The 20,320-nt window shown below is 39.5% G+C and overlaps 1 protein-coding gene across 1 annotated transcript in view; it reads right to left on the reverse strand.

The window, feature by feature from the left end:
- LOC139753639 (kin of IRRE-like protein 2) overlaps positions 1-20,320 on the reverse strand; it is a gene marked incomplete at its 5' end in the record, with an annotated part of 622,394 nt that overhangs the window by 65,216 nt on the left and 536,858 nt on the right. The window lies entirely within an intron of this gene.

A 20,320-nucleotide genomic window follows, 5' to 3' on the forward strand; every position in this document is an offset into this window, starting at 1 on the left:
TTCGAGGAGGATGAGCAATCCTCCCGTGTCTCCTTCTTCTGTTTCCTCTTTTAAAAAGTTAAAATACAAGGAGGGGAGGGTTTCTGGCCCCCCGCTCCCGTCCCCTTCAGTCGCCTTCTACGACACGTGAGGAATGCGTGGGAAGCATTCTTTCTCCCCTATCCCCAGGAATGATATATATATATATATACATATATATATATATATATATATATATATATATATATATATATATGTATATATATATATATATATATATATATATATATATATATATATATATATATATATATATATATATATATATATATATATATATATATATATATGTATATATATATATATATATATATATATATATATATATATATATATATATATATATATATATATATATATATATATATATATATATATATATATTTATGTATATATATATATATATATATATATATATATATATATATATATATATATTTTCTTTCATACTATTCGCCATTTCCCGCATTAGCGAGGTAGCGTTGAGAACAGAGGACTGGGCCCTTGAGGGAATATCCTCACCTGGGATATATATATATATATATATATATATATATATATATATGTATGTATATATATATATATATATATATATATATATATATATATATATATATATATATATATATATATATATATATATATATATATATATATATATATATATATATATATATATATATATATATATATATCCCATTTGCTCCCTTGTCTTACGCACTTTATTTACCTCCTTCCAGAACATCTTTTTATTCTCCCTAAAATTTAATGATACTCTCTCACCCCAACTCTCATTTGCCCTTTTTTTCACCTCTTGCACCATTCTCTTGACCTCCTGTCTCTTTCTTTTATACATCTCCCACTCAATTGCATTTTTTCCCTGCAAAAATCGTCCAAATGCCTCTCCCTTCTCTTTCACTAATACTCTTACTTCTTCATCCCACCACTCACTACCCTTTTTAATCAACCCACCTCCCACTCTTCTCATGCCACAAGCATCTTTTGCGCAAGCCATCACTGATTCCCTAAATACATCCTATTCCTTCCCCACTCCCCTCACTTCCATTGTTCTCACCTTTTTCCATTCTGTACTCAGTCTCTCCTGGTACTTCCTCACATAAGTCTCCTTCACAAGCTCACTTACTCTCACCACCCTCTTCACCCCAACATTCACTCTTCTTTTCTGAAAACCCATACAAATCTTCACCTTAGCCTCCACAAGATAATGATCAGACATCCTTCCAGTTGCACCTCTCAGCACATTAACATCCAAAAGTCTCTCTTTCGCGCGCCTGTCAATTAACACGTAATCCAATAACGCTCTCTGGCCATCTCTCCTACTTACATAGGTATACTTATGTATATCTCGCTTTTTAAACCAGGTATTCCCAATCATCAGTCCTTTTTCAGCACATAAATCTACAAGCTCTTCACCATTTCCATTTACAACACTGAACACCCCATGAATACCAATTATTCCCTCAACTGCCACATTACTCACCTTTGCATTCAAATCACCCATCACTATAACCCGGTCTCGTGCATCAAAACCACTAACACACTCATTCAGCTGCTCCCAAAACACTTGCCTCTCATGATCTTTCTTCTCATGCCCAGGTGCATATGCACCAATAATCACCCATCTCTCTCCATCAACTTTCAATTTTTCCCATATTAATCGAGAATTTACTTTCTTACATTCTATCACATACTCCCACAACTCATGTTTCAGGAGTACTGCTACTCCTTCCCTTGCTCTTGTCCTCTCACTAACCCCTGACTTTACTCCTAAGACATTCCCAAACCACTCTTCCCCTTTACCCTTAAGCTTCGTTTCACTCAGAGCCAAAACATCCAGGTTCCTTTCCTCAAACATACTACCTATCTCTCCTTTTTTCACATCTTGGTTACATCCACACACATTTAGGCACCCCAGTCTGAGCCTTTGAGGAGGATGAGCACTCCCCGCGTGACTCCTTCTTCTGTTTCCCATTTTAGAAAGTTAAAAAATACAAGGAGGGGAGGATTTCTGGCCCCCCGCTCCCGTCCCCTCTAGTCGCTTTCTACGACACGCGAGGAATACGTGGGAAGTATTCTTTCACCCCTATCCCCAGGGATAATATATATATATATATATATATATATATATATATACACACACACACCCATACACATACGTACGCACATATACACACACACACACACACATACATATATATACATATGAAAAATGTAAGAAACAATTTAGAAAACTGAAACTTCTAGCTTGAAATGAAATGAAAAAAAATGAATGTCACATAATGGTTCAACCTCTGGCTATGGAAACAGGAAATGTATGATTTATTTACACAAACGTCAATAGTAGTTCTCATCAATTTAACCACTGTGTCAATAAGCTTCAATGTCTAAGATACATTTTTTCCAATTTCACTATTTTCTTGTCAGAGCACCATGTATGAATTTTAATAAATGAGTGAAATGAAATATATGCTACATAAACAAAATACTCTACTTGGACCCACACAAATTTCAACTTAGACTTAGTTCAAGCCAAACTCAGAACCATTAGATTCATCAATGACTGAGGAGATGTGCAGAAACATATCCCTTATATAATGTCTTCATACTTAAAGCATGATGGCATGATTCCAGGGGGTAGTCCAGCAGCCACCGGATCCCCTTTTGTGATTCTGTTCCTGGGGCAATATTTGATCGTGTGGGCAGAGTAACATGTTGCACCACATATCCGGCATATGTATGACGACAAAACTGGGCATACTACACGCCCTCTCCTGTCCTTGAATACGTGAAAGATGTCTTCCTCCACGTTCATAGCGCAGAAGGCGCACCTCCTGCCTGGGGAGGTGATAACAAGTAGTGCTGATGTGAGAAGGAGATGGAGTGAGTATTTTGAAGGTTTGTTGAATGTGTTTGATGATAGAGTGGCAGATATAGTATGTTTTGGTCGATGTGGTGTGCAAAGTGAGAGAGTTAGGGAAAATGATTTGGTAAACAGAGAAGAGTTAGTAAAAGCTTTGGGGAAGATGAAAGCCGGCAAGGCAGCAGGTTTGGATGGTATTGCAGTGGAATTTATTAATAAAGGGGGTGACTGTATTGTTGACTGGTTGGTAAGGTTATTTAATGTATGTATGACTCATGGTGAGGTGCCTGAGGATTGGCGGAATACGTGCATAGTGCCATTGTACAAAGGCAAAGGGGATAAGAGTGAGTGCTCAAATTACAGAGGTATAAGTTTGTTGAGTATTCCTGGTAAATTATTTGGGAGGGTATTGATTGAGAGGGTGAAGGCATGTACAGAGCATCAGATTGGGGAAGAGCAGTGTGGTTTCAGAAGTGGTAGAGGATGTGTTGATCAGGTGTTTGCTTTGAAGAATGTATGTGAGAAATACTTAGAGAAGCAAATGGATTTGTATGTAGCATTTATGGATCTGGAGAAGGCATATGATAGAGTTGATAGAGATGCTCTGTGGAAGGTATAAAGAATATATGGTGTAGGAGGCAACTTGTTAGAAGCAGTGAAAAGTTTTTATCGAGGATGTAAGGCATGTGTACGTGTAGGAAGAGAGGAAAGGGATTAGTTCTCAGTGAATGTAGGTTTGCGGCAGGGGTGTGTGATGTCTCCATGGTTGTTTAATTTGTTTATGGATGGGGTTGTTAGGGAGGTGAATGCAAGAGTTTTGGAAAGAGGGGCAAGTATGAAGTCTGTTGGGGATGAGAGAGCTTGGGAAGTGAGTCAGTTGTTGTTCGCTGATGATACAGCGCTGGTGGCTGATTCATGTGAGAAACTGCAGAAGCTAGTGACTGAATTTGGTAAAGTGTGTGAAAGAAGAAACTTAAGAGTAAATGTGAATAAGAGCAAGGTTATTAGGTGCAGTAGGGTTGAGGGTCAAGGCAATTGGGAGGTGAGTTTGAATGGAGAAAAACTGGAGGAAGTGAAGTGTTTTAGATATCTGGGAGTGGATCTGGCAGCGGATGGAACCATGGAAGCGGAAGTGGATCATAGGGTGGGGGAGGGGGCGAAAATTCTGGGAGCCTTGAAGAATGTGTGGAAGTCGAGAACAGTATCTCGGAAAGCAAAAATGGGTATGTTTGAAGGAATATTGGTTCCAACAATGTTGTATGGTTGCGAGGCGTGGGCTATGGATAGAGTTGTGCGCAGGAGGATGGATGTGCTGGAAATGAGATGTTTGAGGACAATGTGTGGTGTGAGGTGGTTTGATCGAGAAAGTAACGTAAGGGTAAGAGAGATGTGTGGAAATAAAAAAAGCGTGGTTGAGAGAGCAGAAGAGGGTGTTTTGAAATGGTTTGGGCACATGGAGAGAATGAGTGAGGAAAGATTGACGAAGAGGATATATGTGTCGGAGGTGGAGGGAACGAGGAGAAGAGGGAGACCAAATTGGAGGTGGAAAGATGGAGTGAAAAAGATTTTGTGTGATCGGGGCCTGAACATGCAGGAGGGTGAAAAGAGGGCAAGGAATAGAGTGAATTGGAGCGATGTGGTATACCGGGGTTGACGTGCTGTCAGTGGATTGAATCAAGGCATGTGAAGCGTCTGGGGTAAACCATGGAAAGTTGTGTAGGTATGTATATTTGCGTGTGTGGACGTATGTATATACGTGTGTATGGGGGTGGGTTGGGTCATTTCTTTCGTTTGTTTCCTTGCGCTACCTTTCAAACGCGGGAGACAGCGACAAAGCAAAAAAGAAAAAGAAAATATATATATATATATATATATATATATATATATATATATATATATATATATATATATATATATATATATGTATATATATATGTATATATACATATATATATTATCCCTGGGGATGGGGGATTAAGAATACTTCCCACGTATTCCCTGCGTGTCGTAGAAGGCGACTAAAAGGCGAGGGAGTGGGAGGCTGGAAATCCTCCCCTCTCGTTTTTTTTCTAATTTTCCAAAAGAAGGAACAGAGGGGGGCCAGGTGAGAATATTCCACAAAGGCCCAGTCCTCTGTTCTTAAACGCTACCTCGCTAACGCGGGAAATGGAGAATAGTTTAAAAGAAAAAGAAAAGATATATATATATATATATATATATATATATATATATATATATATATATATATATATATCTTTCTTTCTTTCATACTATTCGCCAATTTCCGTATTAGCGATGTAGCGTTAAGAACATAGGACTGGGCCTTTTAGGGAATATCCTCATCTGGCCCCTTTCTCTGTTCCTTCTTTGGGAAAAAAAAAAACAGGAGGGGAGGATTTCCAGCATCCCGTTCCCTCGCCTTTTATATATATATATATTTCTATGAGTCCACGGGGAATATGAAACATGTGTTTCATTTTCCCTGTGGACTCATAGGAATATCTTGATCACGCGAAAAATTGTGATATTTCCAATATATATATATATATATATATATATATATATATATATATATATATATATATATATATATATAAATATATATATATATATATATATATATATATATATATATATATATATATATATATATATATATTTTTTTTTTTTTTTTTTTTTTTTTTTTTTTTTTTTTTTGTCGCTGTCTCCCGCGTTTGCGAGGTAGCGCAAGGAAACAGACGAAAGAAAATGGCCCAACCCCCCCCCCCATACACATGTACATACACACGTCCACACACGCAAATATACATACCTACACAGCTTTCCATGGTTTACCCCAGACGCTTCACATGCCCTGATTCAATCCACTGACAGCACGTCAACCCCTGTATACCACATGACTCCAATTCACTCTATTCCTTGCCCTCCTTTCACCCTCCTGCATGTTCAGGCCCCGATCACACAAAATCTTTTTCACTCCATCTTTCCACCTCCAATTTGGTCTCCCTCTTCTCCTCGTTCCCTCCACCTCCGACACATATATCCTCTTGGTCAATCTCTCCTCACTCATTCTCTCCATGTGCCCAAACCATTTCAAAACACCCTCTTCTGCTCTCTCAACCACGCTCTTTTTATTTCCACACATCTCTCTTACCCTTACGTTACTTACTCGATCAAACCACCTCACACCACACATTGTCCTCAAACATCTCATTTCCAGCACATCCATCCTCCTGCGCACATCTCTATCCATAGCCCACGCCTCGCAACCATACAACATTGTTGGAACCACTATTCCCTCAAACATACCCATTTTCGCTTTCCGAGATAATGTTCTCGACTTCCACACATTTTTCAAGGCTCCCAAAATTTTCGCCCCCTCCCCCACCCTATGATCCACTTCCGCTTCCATGGTTCCATCCGCTGACAGATCCACTCCCAGATATCTAAAACACTTCACTTCCTCCAGTTTTTCTCCATTCAAACTCACCTCCCAATTGACTTGACCCTCACCCCTACTGTACCTAATAACCTTGCTCTTATTCACATTTACTCTCAACTTTCTTCTTCCACACACTTTACCAAACTCAGTCACCAGCTTCTGCAGTTTCTCACATGAATCAGCCACCAGCGCTGTATCATCAGCGAACAACAACTGACTCACTTCCCAAGCTCTCTCATCCCCAACAGACTTCATACTTGCCCCTCTTTCCAGGACTCTTGCATTTACCTCCCTTACAACCCCATCCATAAACAAATTAAACAACCATGGAGACATCACACACCCCTGCCGCAAACCTACATTCACTGAGAACCAATCACTTTCCTCTCTTCCTACACGTACACATGCCTTACATCCTCGATAAAAACTTTTCACTGCTTCTAACAACTTGCCTCCCACACCATATATTCTTAATACCTTCCACAGAGCATCTCTCTCTATATATATATATATATATATATATATATATATATATATATATATATATATATATATATACATTGGTTCTCAGTGAATGTAGGTTTGCGTCAGGGTTGTGTGATGTCTCCAAGGTTGTTTAACTTGTTTATGGATGTGGTTGTTAGGGAGGTGAATGCAAGAGTTTTGGAAAGAGGGGCAAGTATGCAGTCTGTTGGGGATGAGAGAGCTTGGGAAGTGAGTCAGTTGCTCTTCTCTGATGATAAGGCGCTGGTGGCTGATTCATGTGAGAAACTGCAGAAGCTGGTGACTGAGTTTGGTAAAGTGTGTGGAAGAAGAAAGTTAAGAGTAAATGTGAATAAGAGCAAGGTTATTAGGCACAGTAGGGTTGAGGGTCAAGTCAATTGGGATGAAAGTTTAAATGGAGAAAAACTGGAGGAATTAACGTGTTCTAGATATCTGGGAGTGAATGTGGCAGCGGATGGAACCATGGAAGCGGAAGTGAATCATAGGTTGGGGGAGGGGGCGAAAATCCTAGGAGCCTTGAAGAATGTGTGGAAGTCGAGAACATTATCTCCGAAAGTAAAAAATGCTATGTTTGAAGGAATAGTGGTTCCAACAATGTTGTATGGTTGCGAGGCGTGGGCTATGGATAGAGTTGTGCGCAGTAGGGTGGATGTGCTGGAAATGAGATGTTTGAGGACAATGTGTGGTGTGAGGTGCTTTGATCGAGTAAGTAATGTAAGGGTAAGAGAGATGTGTGGAAATAGTAAGAGCGTAGTTGAGAGAGCAGAAGAGGGTGTTTTGAAATGGTTTGGGCACATGGGGAGAATGAGTGAGGAAAGATTGACCAAGAGGATATATGTGTCGAAGGTGGAGGGAACGAGGAAAAGTGGGAGACCAAATTGGAGGTGGAAAGATGGAGTGAAAAAGATTTTGAGTGATCGGGGCCTGAACATGCACGATGGTGAAAGGAGGGCGAGGAATAAAGTGAATTGGATCAATGTGGTATACCAGGGTCGACGTGCTGTCAATGGATTGAATCAGGGCATATGAAGCTTCTGGGGTAAACCATGGAAAGTTCTGTGGGGCCTGGATGTGGAAAAGGAGCTGTGGTTTCGGGCATTATTGCATGACAGCTAGAGACTGAATGTGACCGAATGGGGCCTTTGTTGTCTTTTCCTAGCGCTACCTCGCACACATGAGGGGGGGGGGGATGTTATTCCATGTGTGGCGAGGTGGCGATGAGAATGAATAAAGGCAGACAGTGTGAATTGTGTGCATGTGTATATATGTATATATCTGTATGTGTATATATACATATACATTGTTATGCATGGGTATGTATATTTGCGTGTGTGGACGTGTATGTATATACGTGTGTATGGGGGTGGGTTGGGCCATTTCTTTCGTCTGTTTCCTTGCGGTACCTCGCAAACGCGGGAGACAGCGACAAAGCAAAATGAATATATATATACATATATATATATATATATATATATATATATATATATATATATATATATATATATATATATATATATATATATATATATATATATATACAAATATATATATTATTAAAAAAGGGGGTGACTGTATTATTGACTGGCTGGTAAGGTTATTTAATGTATGTATGACTCATGGTGAGGTGCCTGAGGACTGGCGGAATGCGTGCATACTGCCATTTTACAAAGGTAAAGGGGATAAGATTGAGTGCTCAAATTACAGAGGTGTAAATTTGTTGAGTATTCCTGGTAAATTATATGAGAGGGTATTGATTGAGAGGGTGAAGGCATGTACAGAGCATCAGATTGGGGAAGAGCAGTGTGGTTTCAGAAGTGGTAGAGGATGTGTGGATCAGGTGTTTGCTTTGAAGAATGTATGTGAGAAATACTTAGAAAAGCAAATGAATTTGTATGTAGCATTTATGGATCTGGAGAAGGCATATGATAGAGTTGATAGAGATGCTCTGTGGAAGGTATTAAGAATATATGGTGTGGGAGGCAAGTTGTTAGAAGCAGTGAAAAGTTTTTATCGAGGATGTAAGGCATGTGTACGTGTAGGAAGAGAGGAAAGTGGTTGGTTCTCAGTAAATGTAGGTTTGCGGCAGGGGTGTGTGATGTCTCCATGGTTGTTTAATTTGTTTATGCATGGGGTTGTTAGGGAGGTGAATGCAAGAGTTTTGGAAAGAGGGGCAAGTATGAAGTCTGTTGGGGGAGAGAGAACTTGGGAAGTGAGTCAGTTGTTGTTCGCTGATGATACAGCGCTGGTGGCTGATTCATGTGAAAAACTACAGAAGCTGGTGACTAAGTTTGGTAAAGTGTGTGAAAGAAGAAAGTTAAGAGTAAATGTGAATAAGAGCAAGGTTATTAGGTACAGTAGGGTTGAGGGTCAAGTCAATTGGGAGGTAAGTTTGAATGGAGAAAAACTGGAGGAAGTAAAGTGTTTTAGATATCTGGGAGTGGATCTGGCCGCGGATGGAACCATGGAAGCGGAAGTTGATCATAGGGTGGGGGAGGGGGCGAAAATTCTTGGAGCCTTGAAGAATTTTTGGAAGTCGAGAACATTATCTCGAAAAGCAAAAATGGGTATGTTTGAAGGAATAGTGGTTCCAACAATGTTGTATGGTTGCGAGTCGTGGGCTATGGATAGAGTTGTGCGCAGGAGGATGGATGTGCTGGAAATGATATGTTTGAGGACAATGTGTGGCGTGAGGTGGTTTGATCGGGTAAGTAACGTAAGGGTAAGAGAGATGTCGGGAAATAAAAAGAGCGTGGTTGAGAGAGCAGAAGAGGGTGTTTTGAAATGGTTTGGGCACATGGAGAGAATGAGTGAGGAAAGATTGACCAAGAGGATATATGTGTCGGAGGTGGAGGGAACGAGGAAAAGTGGGAGACCAAATTGGAGGTGGAAAGATGGATTGAAAAAGATTTTGTGTGGTCGGGGCCTGAACATGCAGGAGGGTGAAAGGAGGGCAAGGAATACAGTGAATTGGATCGATGTGGTATACCGGGGTTGACGTGCTGTCAGTGGGTTGAATCAGGGCATGTGAAGCGTCTGGCGTAAACCATGGAAAGCTATGTAGGTATGTATATTTGCGTGTGTGGACGTATGTATATACATGTGTATGGGGGTGGGTTGGGCCATTTCTTTCTTCTGTTTCCTTGCGCTAAGTCGCAAACGCGGGAGACAGTGACAAAGCAAGGAAAAAAAAAAAAAATATATATATATATATATATATATATATATATATATATATATATATATATATATATATATATATATATATATATATTTTTTTTTTTTTTTTTTCTTTCACACTAATCGCCGTTTCCCGCGTTAGCGAGGTAGCGTTAAGAACAGAGGACTGAGCCTTTGAGGATATATCCTCACCTGGCCCCCTTCATTGTTCTTTCTTTTGGAAAATGGAAAAACAAACAAAAAAAAAGAAGTGGAGGATTTTCAGCCCCCGGCTAACACTCTTTTTAATCGCCTTCTACGACATTCAGGGAATACGTTTTAAGTATTCTTTCTACCCTATCCACAGGGATAATATATATATATATATATATATATATATATATATGTATATATATATATATAACATGGAAGGAATATCCAGTAAACTAATTCCGTAGCGTGTTTAGCGAATATGAATTTTGGCTTCATGCATGCATGACCAGCCGACGACCATGAAATCCACCAACAGACATACGGACAATGTATATATATATATATATATATATATATATATATATATATATATATATATTGGGGAAGAGCAGTGTTGTTTCAGAAGTGTTAGAGGATGTGTGGATCAGGTGTTTGCTTTGAAGAATGTATGTGAGAAATACTTAGAAAAGCAAATGGATTTGTACGTAGCATTTATGGCAGTGGAGAAGGCATATGATCGAGTTGATAGAGTTGCTCTGTGGAAGGTATTAAGAATATATGGTGTGGGAGGCAAGTTGTTAGAAGCAGTGAAAAGTTTTTATCGAGGAAGAGAGGAAAGTGATTGGTTCTCAGTGAATGTTGGTTTGCGCCAAGGATGTGTGATGTCTCCAGGGTTGTTTAATTTGTTTATGGAAGTGGTTGTTAGGGAGGTGAATGTAAGAGTTTTGGAAAGAACGGCAAGTATGCAGTCTTTTGTGGATGAGAGAGCTTGGGAAGTGAGTCAGTTCTCTTTCGCTGATGATACAGCGCTGAGGGCTGATTCCTAGGAATGAGAAACTGCAGAAGCTGGTGACTGAATTTGGTAAAGTGTGTAAAAAAAGGAAGTTCAGAGTAAATGTGAATAAGAGCAAGGTTCTTACGTACAGTAGGGTTGAGGGTCAAGTCAATTGGGAGGTAAGGTTGAATGGAGAAAAACTGTAGAAAGTATCGTGTTTAGATATATGGGAGTGGATCTGGCAGCGGATGGAACCATGGAAGCGGAAGAGAATCATAGGGTGGGGGTGGGGGCGAAAATTCTGGGAGCCTTGGAGAATGTTTGGAAGTCGATAACATTATCTCGGAAAGAAAAATAGGTATGTTTGAAGGAATAGTAGTTCCAACAATGTTATATGGCTGCGAGGCGTGGGCTATGGATAGAGTTGTGCGCAGGAGGGTGGATGTGCTGGAAATGAAATGTTTGAGGACAGTATGTGGTGTGAGGTCTTTTGAACGAGTAAGTAATGTAAGGGTAAGAGAGATATGTGGAAATAAAAAGAGTGTGGTTGAGAGAGCAGAAGAGGATGCTTTGAAATGCTTTGGTCACATGGAGAGAATGAGTGAGGATATTTGACCAAGATATATGTGTCAGAGTTGGAGAGAACGAGGAGAAGTGGGAGATCAAATTGGAGGTGGAAAGATGGAGTGAAAAAGATTTTGAGTGATCGGGGCCTGAACTGCAGAACGGTGAAAGATGTGCAAGGAATAGAGTGAATAGGAACGATGTGGTATACCGGGGTCGACGTGCTGTCAATGGATTGAACCATGGCATGTGAAGCGTCTGGGGTAAACCAAGGAAAGTTCTGTGGGGCCTGGATGTGGAAAGGGAGCTGTGGTTTCGGTGCATTATTACATGACAGCTAGAGAATGAGTCTGAACGAATAGGGCCTTTGTTGTCTTTTTCTAGTGCTACCTCGCACACAAGAGGGGGGAGGGGTTGTTAATCCATATTTGGCGAGGTGGTGGTGGAAATAAATAAAGGCAGACAGTATGAATTATGTACATGTGTATATATGTATATGTCGTTGTGTGTATATATATGTGTGTACATATATTTGCGTGTGTGGACGTGTATGTATATACATGTGTATGTGGGTGGGTTGGGCCATTCTTAGGTCTGTTTCCTTGCGGTACCTCGCTAACGCGGGAGACAGGAACAAATCAAAATAATAATGATAATAATAATACATATATATATATATATATATATATATATATATATATATATATATATATATATATATATATATATATATATATATATATATATATATATATGTTTATATATATATATATATATATATATATATATATATATATATATATATATATATATATATATATATATATATATATATATATATATATATATATATATATATATATATATATATATATATATATATATATATATTGGGGAAGAGCAGTGTGGTTTCAGAAGTGGTAGAGGATGTGTGGATCAGGTGTTTGCTTTGAAGAATGTATGTGAGAAATACTTAGAAAAGCAAATGGATTTGTATGTAGCATTTATGGCACTGGAGGAGGCATATGATCGAGTTGATAGAGATGCTCTGTGGAAGGTATTAAGAATATATGGTGTGGGAGGCAAGTTGTTAGAAGCAGTGAAAAGTTTTTATCGAGGATGTAAGGCATGTGTACGTGTAGGAAGAGAGGAAAGTGATTGTTTCTCAGTGAATGTAGGTTTACGCCAGGGATGTGTGATGTCTCCATGGTTGTTTAAATTGTTTATGGAAGGGGTTGTTAGGGAGATGAATGTAAGAGTTTTGGAAAGAGGGGCAAGTGTGCAGTCTGTTGTGGATGAGAGAGGCTGATTCCTATGAGAAACTGCAGAAGCTGGTGACTGAGTTTGGTAAAGTGTGTAAAAGAAGGAAGTTCAGAGAAAATGTGAATAAGAGCAAGGTTCTTACGTACAGTAGGGTTGAGGGTCAAGTTAATTGGGAGGTAAGTTTGAATTGAGAAAAACTCGAGAAAGGGATAGGGGAGAAAGAATACTTCCCACGTATTCCCTGCATGTCGTAGAAGGCTACTAAAAGGGAAGGGAGCGGGGGGTTGGAAATCCTCCCCTCTCAATTTTTTTTTCTTTTTTATTTTCCAAAAGAAGGAACAGAGAAGGGGGCCTGGTGAGGATATTCCCTAAAAGGCCCAGTCCTCTGTTCTTAGCGCTACCTCGCTAATGCGGGAAATGGCGAATAGTATGAAAGAAAAGAAAGATATATATATATATATATATATATATATATATATATATATATATATATATAATATATATATATATATATATATATATATATATATATATATATATATGTATATACCTATACATCTCAACGTATACATATATATACACACACAGATATATACATATATACACATGTACATAATTCATACTATCTGCCTTTATTCATTCCCATCGCCACCCCACCACACATGAAAAAACAAACCCCTCCCAACAAATGTGCGTGAGGTAGCGCTAGGAATAGGCAACAAAGGCCACTTTCGTTCACACTCAGTCTCTAACTGACATATAATAATGCACCGAAACAACAGCTCCCTTTCCACATCAGGCCCCACAGAACTTTCCCTGGTTTGCCCCAGACGCTTCACGTGACCTGGTTCAATCCATTGGCAGCACGTCGGCCCCGGTATACCACATCGTTCCAATTCACTCTATTCCTTGCACGCCTTTGACCCTCCTGTATGTTCAGGCCCTGATCACTCAAAATCTTTTTTACTCCATCTTTCCACTTCCAATTTGGTCTCCCACTTCTCGCCGTTCCCTTCACCTTTGACACATTTATCGTTCTGGTCAATCTTTCCTCAGCCATTCTCTCCATGTGACCAAACCATTTTAAAATGCCCTTTTCTTCTCTGTCAACCACACTCCTTTTATTACCACACATCTCCCTTACCCTATTATTACTTATTCGATCAAAGCACCTTACACTACATATAATCTTCAAACATCTCATTTCCAGCACATCCACCCTTTTCCGCACAACTCTATCCATAGCCCACGACTCGGAACCATATAACATTGTTGGAACCACTGTTCCTTCAAACATAACTAGTTTTGCTTTCCGAGATAATGTTCTTGATTTCCACGCATTCTTCAACGGTCCCAGAAATTTCGCCCCCTCCCGCACCCTATGATTCACTTCCGCTTCCATGCTTCCATCCGCTGTCATATTCACTTCCAGATATCTAAAACACTTCACCTCCTCCAGTTTTTCTCCATTCAAACTTACCTCCCAAATGACTTGACCCTCAACCCAACTGTACCTAATAAACTTGCTCTTATTTACATTCACTCTCAGCTTTCTTCTTTCACACACTTTACGAAACTCAGTCTTCAGCTTCTGTAGTTTCTTACACGAATCAGCCACCAGCGTTGTATCATCAGCGAACAACAGCTGACTCACTTCCCAAGCTCTCTCATCCACAACAGACTGTATACTTGCCCCCTTTTCGAAAACTCTTGCATTCACCTCCCTAACAACCCCATCCATAAACAAATTAAACAACCATGGAGACATCACACACCCCTGCCGCAAACCTACATTCACTGAGAACCAATCACTTTCCTCTCTTCCTACGCGTACACATGCCTTACATCCTCGATAAAAACTTTTCACTGCTTCTAACAACTTGCCTCCCACACCATATATTCTTAATACCTTCCACAGAGCATCTCTATCAACTCTATCATATGCCTTGTCTTGACCCATAAATACTACAAACAAATCCATTTGCTTTTCTAAGTATTTCTCACATACATTCTTGAAAGCAAACACCTGATCCACACATCCTCTAGCACTTCTGAAACCACAATGCTCTTCCCCAGTCTGATGCTCTGTATATGCCTTCACCCTCTCTGTCAATACCTTCCCATATAATTTCCCAGGAATACTCAACAAACTTATACCTCTGTAATTTGAGCACCTACTTTTATCCCCTTTGCCTTTGCACAATGGCACTATGCAAGCATTCCTCCAATTCTCAGGACCTCACCATGAGTTATATATACATTAAATAACCTTACCAAGCAGTCAACAATTCACTCAACAATAAATTATATGGGAGGGTATTGATTGAGAGGGTGAAGGCATGTACAGAGCATCAGATTGGGGAAGAGCAGTGTGGTTTCAGAAGTGGTAGAGGATGTGTGGATCAGGTGTTTGCTTTGAAGAATGTATGTGAGAAATACTTAGAAAAGCAAATGGATTTGTATGTAGCATTTATGGATCTGGAGAAGGCATATGATAGAGTTGATAGAGATGCTCTGTGGAAGGTAATTAGAATATATGGTGTGGGAGGCAAGTTGTTAGATGCAGTGAAAAGTTTTTATCGAGGATGTAAGGCATGTGTACGTGTAGGAAGAGAGGAAAGTGATTGGTTCTCAGTGAATGTAGGTTTGCGGCAGGGGTGTGTGATGTCTCCATGGTTGTTTAATTTGTTTATGGATGGGGTTGTTAGGGAGGTGAATGCAAGAGTTTTGGAAAGAGGGGCAAGTATGAAGTCTGTTGGGGATGAGAGAGCTTGGGAAGTGAGTCAGTTGTTGTTCGCTGATGATACAACGCTGGTGGCTGATTCATGTGAGAAACTGCAGGAGCTGGTGACTGAGTTTGGTAAAGTATGTGAAAGAAGAAAGTTAAGAGTAAATGTGAATAAGAGCAAGGTAATTAGGTACAGTAGGGTTGAGGGTCAAGTCAATTGGGAGGTAAGTTTAAATGGAGAAAAACTGGAGGAAGTAAAGTGTTTTAGATATCTGGGAGTGGATCTGGCAGCGGATGGAACCATGGAAGCCGAAGTGGATCATAGGGTGGGGGAGGGGGCGAAAATCCTGGGAGCCTTGAAGAATGTGTGGAAGTCGAGAACATTATCTCGGAAAGCAAAAATGGGTATGTTTGAAGGAATAGTGGTTCCAACAATGTTGTATGGTTGCGAGGCGTGGGCTATGGATAGAGGTGTGCGCAGGAGGATGGATGTGCTGGAAATGAGATGTTTGAGGACAATGTGTGGTGTGCGGTGGTTTGATCGAGTAAGTAACGTAAGGGTAAGAGAGATGTGTGGAAATAAAAAGAGCGTGGTTGAGAGAGCAGAAGAGGGTGTTTTGAAATGGTTTGGGCACATGGAGAGAATGAGTGAGGAAAGATTGACCAAGAGGATATATGTGTCGGAGGTGGAGGGAACGAGGAGAAGTGGGAGACCAAATTGGAGGTGGAAAGATGGAGTGTAAAAGATTTTTTGTGATCGGGGCCTGAACATGCAGGAGGGTGAAAGGAGGGCAAGGAATAGAGTGAATTCGATCGATGTGGTATACCGGGGTTGACGTGCTGTCAGTGGATTGAATCAGGGCATGTGAAGCGTCTGGGGTAAACCATGGAAAGCTGTGTAGGTATGTATATTTGCGTGTGTGGACGTGTATGTATATACATGTGTATGGGGGTGGGTTCGGCCATTTCTTTTGTGTGTTTCCTTGCGCTACCTCGGAAATCCGGGAGACAGTGACAATGCAAAAAAAAAAAAAATATATAAATATATATATATATATATATATATATATATATATATATATATATATATATATATATAAATATATATATATATATATATATATATATATATATATATATATATGTGTGTGTGTGTGTGTGTGTGTGTGTGTGTGTAATAACTAGTGACCTGATCTCACGATCTCTCTTGTTGTCTGAGCTGACATCATCGGGAATCTCTTATCTCCAACAGAGTTTCATGTGAAATGTTTCCATTCCAGTCGAAAGACACGTAACACGGAAAATTGCTGATCTTTTTAGTCATAAATCTTACTAATCATATATGGTAATGTGGCCTTTATTATCGTTGAGAGTAGAGATGGATGAGAGTACCAACCCACCTATCGGGTATCTACATTAATATTTTGCCATTTGGCTTGGCTAGCGCGTAGCGCTCGGCGCATGAAAATTACCACGCATTCGAAAAGATAGTCGTGTGAGATACGTGGTGCCGAGTGTAATGTAGATTGAAAGCCAGCAACTCCTATTAGGATTAAGCAGAGATAAGTGAAAGTAGTATTGACCAAAGGAATGAAACTTGACAGCTATCGAAATAAAGGTCTCTGCGCCGCCGTTACTAACGATTGTACTTACGAATGTTTACGAATAGGTGCTACTAAATAGCAAGACCTGCGCGCAGCACTCACTGCTGGACACAGGAAAACCTTGTTTAGAAGAATGAGTCGCGTGAGTTATGTGTTGCCAAGCGTTATGTGTGAGTTGGAGAGTTTGTATGTTTGTAAACTGAATGTCAGCACCCCACATGTAAGTGTGGCAAAGAGAAAAGAAAGCATCATGGGACAAAGGAGTGAAAATCAACAGCCACTGAAGTGCTGGCTAGCTGAGCAGCCATCGAAAACCCTCGTAATGCCTGGGCGGGTAGTATCGTTGAACCTCCTTGTTCGGTAGGTGCCTACTGCCTACTGGAGAGAGAGAGAGAGAGAGAGAGAGAGAGAGAGAGAGAGAGAGAGAGAGAGAGAGAGAGAGAGAGAGAGAGAGAGAGAGAGAGAGAGTCTCTTAAGCGTCATCGTACGATATATAAGAGGCAATGTTGGTAAAATGCATATCTTTGTGTCCCTATGCAAAAAAAACAAATATTTATACCGCAGTAACCAGAAAATACACCAAACTAATCGGATGATCAGATTTAGGTACCAGTTTCTAAACTTTACCAAAAAACAAAACAAATTATGTTACACTTCTACCACTCTCGGCCGTTCCTAGTTTCTCTCTCTTTCTGTTAATCTTTACAAAAGTATAGAAACTACCTACGGAGTTTCACTGTAAATTATTACATTTATTGAATAAAAATTAACACGATACTAGAATAAAAGATCTGAATCGTAAAACATGATCTACCAAAACGTCAGGGACAAGAATTGATGATAACATGCTAGAATATATCTAACGAAGCCTTTGCTTTTTCATAAAGGGAACAACACATTGGGATTAATTACGAAGAAATATGAAATTTCCGAAAAACATTAATTGTTGAGCCAACATATATATAATCTGCTTAAGAAAAGGATAAACAACAGGAAATATGATATTCCATAACGTTACTGTCTTTATAGAAAAAAAAAAAGTTTTTATTTTAAAGTGATAGAAACGAGAAAGCGAAACAGAAGTCACTTACTCACGCACCTCTCTATCAGGCTCATTTGCAGTAGATGTGTGTTTGTGTGTGTGTGTGTGTGTGTGTTTGTGGGGGGGAGAATATTCTGCAGTACTTTGAAGAGGTAATGGCGTAGACAATCAATATATCGATAGCGTTGTGTGGAAAAAAGTTCCCGATCATTTTAATGACTTCTACCCAGCAGCGACATTCAAAAAAATAATGGTAATTACTAGGAATATGCTGTCCTTACTGATTCCAAATGTCATATAACTACGTGTCTAGCCTCGATTTAAAGATACTAAAAACGCTCGTGTTTGCTACTTCGGGAAAAAATATATTCAAATACTTCATCGCTCTATAGGGTAAACACAATTTTTCCTGTTTCTTACGTTACGTTAGACAACAAGGTCAGCTGAAACAATAATCGAGGACTTCTTATTAAGGATATATATATATATATATATATATATATATATATATATATATATATATATATATATATATATATATATATATATATATATATATATATATATATATATATATATATATATATTTTTTTTTTTATACTTTGTCGCTGTCTCCCGCGTTTGCGAGGTAGCGCAAGGAAACAGACGAAAGAAATGGCCCAACCCCCCCCCCATACACATGTATATACATACGTCCACACACGCAAATATACATACCTACACAGCTTTCCATGGTTTACCCCAGACGCATCACATGCCTTGATTCAATCCACTGACAGCACGTCAACCCCGGTATACCACATCGATCCAATTCACTCTATTCCTTGCCCTCCTTTCACCCTCCTGCATGTTCAGGCCCCGATCACACAAAATCTTTTTCACTCCATCTTTCCACCTCCAATTTGGTCTCCCTCTTCTCCTTGCTCCCTCCACCTCCGACACATATATCCTCTTGGTCAATCTTTCCTCACTTATCCTCTCCATGTGCCCAAACCACTTCAAAACACCCTCTTCTGCTCTCTCAACCACGCTCTTTTTATTTGCACACATCTCTCTTACCCTTACGTTACTCACTCGATCAAACCACCTCACACCACACATTGTCCTCAAACATCTCATTTCCAGCACATCCATCCTCCTGCGCACAACTCTATCCATAGCCCACGCCTCGCAACCATACAACATTGTTGGAACTACTATTCCTTCAAACATACCCATTTTTGCTTTCCGAGATAATGTTCTCGACTTCCACACATTCTTCAAGGCCCCCAGAATTTTCGCCCCCTCCCCCACCCTGTGATCCACTTCCGCTTCCATGGTTCCATCCGCTGCCAGATCCACTCCCAGATATCTAAAACACTTCACTTCCTCCAGTTTTTCTCCATTCAAACTCACCTCCCAATTGACTTGACCCTCAACCCTACTGTACCTAATAACCTTGCTCTTATTCACATTTACTCTTAACTTTATTCTTCCACACACTTTACCAAACTCAGTCACCAGCTTATGTATATATATATTTATATATTTATATATATATATATATATATATATATATATATATATATATATATATATATATATATATATATACATATATATATATATATATATATATATTGGAAAGAATCACAATTTTGCGCGTGATCAAGATATTCCTATGAGTCCTCGGGGAAAATGAAACACGAAAAGTTCCCAAGTGCACTTTCGTGTAATAATCAAATCATCAGGGGAGACACAAGAGAGAAATATAACAGTCAGTTGATATACATCGAAGAGACGAAGCTAGGACGCCATTTAGTAAGCATGTGGTAAAGAGTGGTGAGAGCAAGTGAGCTTGGGAAGGAGACTTGTGTGAGCTTGGGAAAGAGACTTGTGTCAGAAAGTACCAGAAGAGACTGAATACAATATGGAAAAAGGTAATAATAAATTAGGTAAGGGGAGTGCGGGAGGAATGGAATGTATTTTGGGGAGCAGTGATGGCTTGCGCAAAACATGCTTGTGGCATGAGAAGCGTGGGAGGTGGACAGATTAGAAAGGGTACTGAGTGGTGGGATGAAGTAGAGAGATTAATAGTGAAAGAGAAGAGAGAGGCATTTGGACGATTTT

The sequence above is a fragment of the Panulirus ornatus genome, chromosome 15 (genome assembly GCF_036320965.1).
Source record: "Panulirus ornatus isolate Po-2019 chromosome 15, ASM3632096v1, whole genome shotgun sequence".
Lineage (NCBI taxonomy): Eukaryota > Metazoa > Arthropoda > Malacostraca > Decapoda > Palinuridae > Panulirus > Panulirus ornatus.